Raw genomic sequence first — 7,789 nt, 5'->3', positions numbered from 1 at the left:
ATGTGGACATTAATCACACATGAATTCATCTCAACAAGAATTGCTCTGTTTACGTGTAAATCTTTGCTATAAAACACCCAATATTTCGCGTAGTGCACAAAAATGACGAGGGCACCATTACATGTACATTACGTTTGAAAACGACCGTTTATTATCTGAATTATTGCTTTGAATCAGACATAGCAGCAGGCGTTCTGGGCATATGGTAAACATCTATCGGCATCCATTTTCGTGAGTGCACATTTATCATGTGAAAATTATCACGTCAACAGAGGCTACGTATACAGACTATGGCATCTTCCATACTTCATTCAAAAGTATATACATACCTATGTCTACTTTAGAATTGTCTGGTAAACGTGAACTGGTTTAGAGTACATGTCAGGTGCGGGGTCACCGAATCACGTCCCTGTCCGTGTGCATCACAAGAATGTTCCCAAGGGCACAAATACCGCTTGCCATGATGATCTAATTTCAGGGAGAAGGGTGCATTCTGCAATTATATAATTTCATAGTCGAGAATGAATCACATGGTTTTGAGTAGGTATTATATAAGACACTATATATCATGTGAACAACTGACTGCCAAGCACACAGAGAAAGTATCCGATCATGAGCTAATAGTTTGAAGCTTTAGAGTTTCTTAATTCACTTTGTTCGGTGCATGTCCTCAGGGTACCGAAGCGTGTTGTATGTTATGCATATGCATGCGAGAAACGACATCTTGAATTAGCCAGACAGCGCTAAATGTGTTAATTGTTCGTGCTAACGCGTTAGAGGTTGTACATCTTCATGTATAAGCAAGACTGACCTTGAAAGGTTCCAGATTGATATGATAGAATCTATATGCCGCAAGCAACAGATCTCATGATCGTTGTGGTTATTGTCATTCGATAACTCAATATTCTCTTCAATAGATAAAACCATAATTTTTCCAGAAATGACATTTTTGTGCTCAAAGAAATGGCGGCGTTCAATCAAGGTATATTCAAGGTATTTCAGCTTATACTTTGACCAACTCCTTTCCTATAAGCTTTATTCTTGTTGTGTTATTTCCATTTCAAACCATGAATTGGAATACTAAGAAGTGGAATGCATCTGTATTAAAATATATCTGGTCCATCCCAAAACATATTTTAGGACTAGGACGTTTTGGAATGCAACACCTGTTTTGTATACATATATGTAATACATGTAATGCTCATGTGCAGCAGCGCCCTCTTGCGGAGCATCAGTAGCATGCATCCTAATTAAAATGATGACAACATCGTTTTTTCCCGAAATAAAGTCATTCATTCATTCATTCATTCAAATAGATAGGGAAACGATTCCTCGAGTACGAAAGATAGAAGATAAAAAAAGGTGCAAAAAAAAAGGTCAACATAAGTGCAAAAAGAGGAAGGAAGACTATTCATTTTGCGAGTATTTTAAATGCTTTTAAATTTGCATCTACATCCATATAAGGTCTTCTCATATAATAACGCCGCCAATATGTTGCATTTTTATGTCTAGATTCGCCCCCATATCATTTCTCGAGAGTGAAATAGCAGAGAAGAAATTAAAATGCATTTCGTTGCGATGGAAACGGTTGCTGCAGCAACAGTTTTATTTTGTTGCAGACAGCTAATGTGGTCTTAGTTTTAGTGTCTGGCAGTTTGCGTCCTGATTCTATGTCTAATTCTATTATTATCATATGACAGGGCAAAATGCTTAGAAACGAAGCGTGACATCATGTGGATTGCTTATAATGACACAAAATTAAAGCCTAAGGCGATGATATCACTATATATAACGCGGTTGAAGGCACGTACGTACGTACGTGTTCAATAGTTTAGCATGTACGTCTTCGGGGCATTTTTGAGACCTTGATATGAGTATCTCAAATAAGCACAGACGTCAAATTCTACGCATGAAACAGAGCAAGAGTATCATTTGTGGTAACGACATTTCTTCACTGTTTTACAGTTGTCTTTGTGTTTTAGTTTTATGAAATCCCGAGCTTGGCATCGCCATAAGTTGTGTTTAGTCAAGGAGCTTATAGGGAGATATATGTAAGCTCCTTGGTTTAGTATACTAGTATACAGTTTTGGGCACACAAAATTGCGGCCGCTTACATACGATGTACACTTCGACACTTTCCAGATACCAAGTGTTGTGTATTCATAGCGCACCTTTCGCCCAAGCGTCATGCTGAGGACTAACTCAATCTTAATCATAATCCAGTGCACAGAAAACACTTTTGCTTGCAGCCCTTCTGGTAATCTTTTTTGTGAAGACAAATGCCAAGGTCGTGGTGGGATGAATTTCAATATTCTGAAAAATGTTCTGGAGATTGAATGGATGGCCCCAGGCTAGTCATATTAGGCCACACTGACTCAATTTTATGGATGACATCCTCTGAAGACACCCAATCTAGAGCGCGCTGGCGAATAAAAAAAGTCCAGCCAAAAATGCAGCTAAACCACAGGAATACAAAACTGGTATTGTGAATTGCAGTAGTACATAGCGACTTTTACGGCAAGTCGGCACATGCTGGCGTTTTGCGGAATTTGTGAATCGGTACTGTACTGAGTTCTTGAGTTCCGTGGAGTTTGAGTGCCGTCCTCCGTAGTTACCATCGGCTCCCTGTAAACTGTAAACTGTATTGTCGCTAGCTACCATGGACGACGGAGGATGGCACCCAGCTGCAGACCAGTGCCTCCTCGGAGGTGATTTTTTTAAGAACAGGCGAAAATCAATGCGCGCGCGGATGTCATCCATGAAATTAAGTCGGAGTGGCCTGAGAGATGGCTCCGTATATCCGTTACGAAACCTGTCACGAATGTCAGTCGTCCATATATCTTCAATACTTTGTGACATATCAAAACAACATGTCGCGCTATATCAGATATATCAACCCCTTAGTGATATAGCCCGTATGTGTGATACGGTTTTACATGCTGAAAACATTGAAATATTCCAACGTTTCTCTTCAGTTTCGTCTTTTCTGTCAATTCTCTGATGTAACTCTTAAAAACAGCATAATTTTGCCATAAATGTACGTAACACCGTGCACTTAGTTTTTTTAAAAGAGACACTGATTTTGATTTGATTTGTAAGATTGAATGGAAATTTGTCATCTGTGTTCTACACGTAGGTGCATTACGTTATTACAATCTAAATCAAATCAAAAATTAAATTGGTGGCGCCCTTCACCTACATGATCATGAAAGGGATAGATCGGTGTGCATGGTGTTACGTATGGTAGAAATTACTAGTATGCTGTTTTTATTTTCCAGAAATTTCTTTAAATGTCTTTTATATGACCTATAAGTTGCCATATGAATCAAATATTCGGTGGATCCAGAAGGCGTAAGTCCGAGCCCAATCGGGCTAAAGAGTTAAAGGGTTTCATCTGTCCTTTAGGATAAAGACGTAAAGATGGCGGTACCGTATATGGGAATAGATTCAGGCGTTAGCCTTAAGTGCCTAACCTCTTCACTTAACATGGGTGATCCGGGGTGCTTGGATGAAAAGGCGAGCTATAGAAAAAAGCGCACTGCACTATCACTAGCTATGTCTTTTATCTCATGATTCAGTACCAGGAGGAGGCCATTAAGAGAAATACAATATATATTGGTCACTCTGTGTATCGGACATTTTAGACGTTCTCTTAAACTTGTTATCTGACTCAAAGTTACTTACTTCTATAAGTGCCCTGGCAGAAAATGTCAAGATTTAATGAAGACCTATGCTATCATCTTAAAAGGTTGCTATTGACGACGTGTTGCCTTGAGTTCTTTCTTGGATGAAGGAGGAAATCGGACTCGGTTTCCTGTATTACCTGCGGCATAAACACGGCCCCGCACCTCGCGTTACTACGCTCGTACTGAAGCCGTTTAATCTCTGTTTCCTGCCTTGTGCCGTATGTTTCTCTTTTATAAACCTTCCTTCGGGCGCAGCAAACACCAGAGAGTCGGCTGTGGCTTTCTTCTGGCTTCCCCTGTAATGTGTGTATGCATATGACCCCGGGCATCGACCGTTTGACTACGTGTGTGGAACTCGTACCTAGAATCATGTCTGAAACTGAGGGCTGTCCCATTTCATGTACGGTGATGGGTTTATTCTGTTAGCTTGCGATCGGCGTCTGACAATTATCGGACATCCTTTTCAACAAATTTCCTCACGTTTGCATGATATAGATGCAATCTAGGGCATTTTCTGGGATACGTGTATATTTTCTTTGAAATTTGTTTTGTATCAAACACATATTGAATACACGACTTACTTGAAATAAGATAGAATCATTTCTTGCCGAATGGAATTGATTCATCTTGACAGAATCTCGAGCTCGATACCACTGAAATATGTCATTCTCTGGCCCTTGTTTACACACATTTACCCATAAGGGGCCAACACGTGAACAACATGGACGATAATTAGTCTAGGGCAGAATAGAAGGACTTCGTTTTACACTGTAAAGATCCCAATCTAAACCTGGTTATATCATAATAAAATAATAAAGTAACAATAATAAAGTACTAGATACAACCAATTATTCATCTTCGGCCGGAATATCATTATTGCAATCGAGAAGCCATATATAAACCTTCTTGTTTATCTTTAATCTTTCCACACAATAGTTTTATGCTCATGTTTATTCAGAATGCATCCTTGGCCTAAACTGTGATAGCATACTCGTCTTTCTGTCGCCAGGTAAGTGCTGGTGTGTTCTTAATGGTTTCAATCGACCGTCGACGTGTGGTAAGTGGCTATATTTCCTGTTTATTGGTACCACGGAGGAATAGCTTGTGTAATTCATCACATCTAATGACGCATTGATGGCGAGAGGCTCGCTCCCGCGGTATGTGTTTAAACACTCTGGTGACGTCAGAGAGTCTGGAGAGGTAGTTCAAAGGAGGCACAACAGGGGGCGGCACAATAACCATAATCCTTCACGTTCCCCATCGATCTCCAGCCTCCCTGTTCACTCCTAGCAGCAGTGGAGCAACACGCGGTGCGTTTTTAAGGACTAGATTCTTGCCGCGGAGAAACAGGTGGAGACCGGCGGAGGCCAGAGATGGGGTGCGCGGCGGGCTGCCCGAGAGGCAGGTTCCCCGTCTTACCTACGATCGAGGAGGAGCCGAGAAGCACGTACGACACCGGGCGGCTACTGTCCGAGTTCGTCACCGTTCGAACTGCCATAGTGCTCACGGACAACCCCCAGACGGACTCGGGCGATTCGCTATGGAAGGAGAGCATCGCCGCCAATCTTCGCGGGATCATCAACACCGGCTGGAGGTTTCCTCGGGGGCACCTGCGCCGCCCCCGCCCGGACAGAAGAACAAGGCTCGGGAGACGGAAGCGCTGCCGTGGATCTCCGAGGTGTCCGAGATCTCCACGTACAGCCACAGCTCAGTGTCGCGGATTGAAGTCAGGCAGGACAACAACTCCGCCGGGACGGTCTCCCTGGTGTCCTTCAGCAAATGGAGGCGGTAAGAGGCCCAGGAACGACGCCCACAGACTCAGAACGTAAGACAGACATTCGCATGTGTCATGCGGAACGTTGCGCATAGGAGATATGTGCCGAGGTTTGAATTGCTGATAGAGAAAATATTGACTCTGGCTACCATCAGAATTTATTCTGAAACGATAGTGTTCGACAATGAGTCGGTACCGAATCATATTTATATATATTTTCAGATCAGGAGCACTATGTGTAAACACGGACTAAGGAGTTTTTAAAACCTCCTTTTGAACATTCATATCCAGGCGAAAAACTGTAGCAGTCAGTACAACACAATAGTCATGCCCTCTATGTCTTTATGATGAATATCTAGATGATACGTATGAATATTGGAGCTGATATAACACCGGGTGGAGATGGTTATTTTGATACCCGGTTTGTATGTACGTACCCGGCTCACACACAGACCAGATTTTCTGTGGATTCTATGTGTGTGCACATTTTATACATGTTATCCTTTAAAGCAAAATGAATATCAGAATAATGTGACGTTTGTATGGATACGTGTAGTCAAATAACTGACAAGATCATAATTGATTGACCTTGCTGTTTTTAAAATAAACAGAACATTACCGGTTGATACATCTGTTGGTTGTCTCGCTAGTTTATTGCTCGCTTCTATCTGTTATAAACAGACGCATCTGTTGACCATTACAAAATAATATTCACAATATTTGGTTATAGAACCATGGAAACGCTGTGAATTGTTCATCTCTCAGGGGAAATCGCTTCTGTCACCTTGTAATCCAATATTCCGGCATACCTTAACCAAATATTGCACGGCGACATCGTTTCATTACCGCCACTCCTCACTTCACTCGAGAATGTTCCACTCCTAACTGAGCAGCGCTCTGTGCAATTAGCAGCAGGAAAAACGTCAGAAGTGAGCTGAAGTACTGCAGTTGTCTGACGTCAGAGGAATAGTTACTGTTTGATTTAAATGAGCAGTGATTGAAACAAGCATGAAAGAAATCTGTCTACATTACCGAGAAAAAAAACACGATCAAAGCCAAACCCACACATGATTTATCAATCAAGTGATGCGGAGAAATTTGACAATTCATCTTTTACTAAGGCTTTCCAACGATTTTTTTTCTTGTAATTTTTAGGACACATTAGTCAACTTCTAGAGAATTCATGTTTCGTCAGTTGTTCAATATTTGAAATAATCAGCTTTAGTAGATACCTTTTAAAATGAAAGTGTGTTCAGATTACATCTTGCAATTGGCATGGACATGGTATTATAAGCTGAATTATGAACTAAATCAATAACCAGCCAATCATAGCCCGCCCACATCTCGTCAAATACAAGACGGATGTCAAATAACAGTTGCTATATGACGAGCGTAAGAATCTTTTCCTCTTTTCGTAGAAATGTTTGCCTTCCTATTTGCATTTCGTGATGTTTCAAAGGTCAAGAACATTGAGCAAGCCTTTTTCTGACATCATTGCGACAATATATGGTAATTTTCTCCAGTCAACCACAAAGAAATCAAACGGTAGCTGCGTGGAAGACGCCCCCTCCCCAGGTAACTGAAATCCCCCCATCTTAATTTTTAACGGGGCTAGAGAACCCTGCGTTTTCATCAGGTGAGGTATATGTGCTCAGAATACTTCACGGTAGTTAATAATGGGCCGCGAATCGACAAACACAGAGCTGTCGTTTGTAGTTCAGATGTGTTCACTGCACGTGTTTGGAATGGAGATTATCTACGAACCACGTATCATAATTGGACTGGCAACTTGCTTCTACAAGAAAATAAAGCAACACGAACGCGAACATAAAACACAATTTCAGTGTCAACCAACTTCGCCATAGCTCTTGCCTCATTGTCAAATAAACATCAAGAATTACAGGCCACGCATTCAATGAAGACTAAAACGTACCATATTGACTACGAATGTGAACAAACAGAAACACGCACAGGTGATTTTGGTAACAGGGCATGAAGAGTCGAATGAAATGTGCAGAAAGATGCTGAATGACTTTACATTCAGCACCAAGGACAGGGCTCGTTGTGTTTTCCATATAAACAACATTACTAACAAGAACCTAGACAATTTCGCAGTCACGCGTAACACGTAGCTACGCTTTTTGACGTCTTGTCGACACCCACGTCCTCATTATATACATGAAATTCACCTCGCCGCGTTTGCAGCCAGGCGCATGTTAGGCCATGTTGATTTGATTATATGGATGACATCCACGCGCGCATGAATTTTCGGCCGTTTCCAAAAAAAAAAATTACTAACCAATACTGTAAATACGTACAAAACAAGTTG

The 7,789-nt window shown here is 41.4% G+C and overlaps 1 pseudogene; it reads left to right on the top strand.

Moving 5' to 3' along the window:
* The first annotated feature begins 4,950 nt into the window (after positions 1 to 4,950).
* LOC109485661 lies at positions 4,951 to 6,077 on the top strand (annotated as a pseudogene).
* Positions 6,078 to 7,789: the final 1,712 nt, after the last annotated feature.

The sequence above is a fragment of the Branchiostoma belcheri genome, unplaced genomic scaffold (genome assembly GCF_001625305.1).
Source record: "Branchiostoma belcheri isolate BF01 breed outbred unplaced genomic scaffold, Haploidv18h27 scaffold11, whole genome shotgun sequence".
NCBI classification, from domain to species: Eukaryota; Metazoa; Chordata; class Leptocardii; order Amphioxiformes; family Branchiostomatidae; genus Branchiostoma; species Branchiostoma belcheri.
Note: the sequence above shows the minus strand (reverse complement) of the source record. Positions and strands in the feature narration are given on the sequence as shown.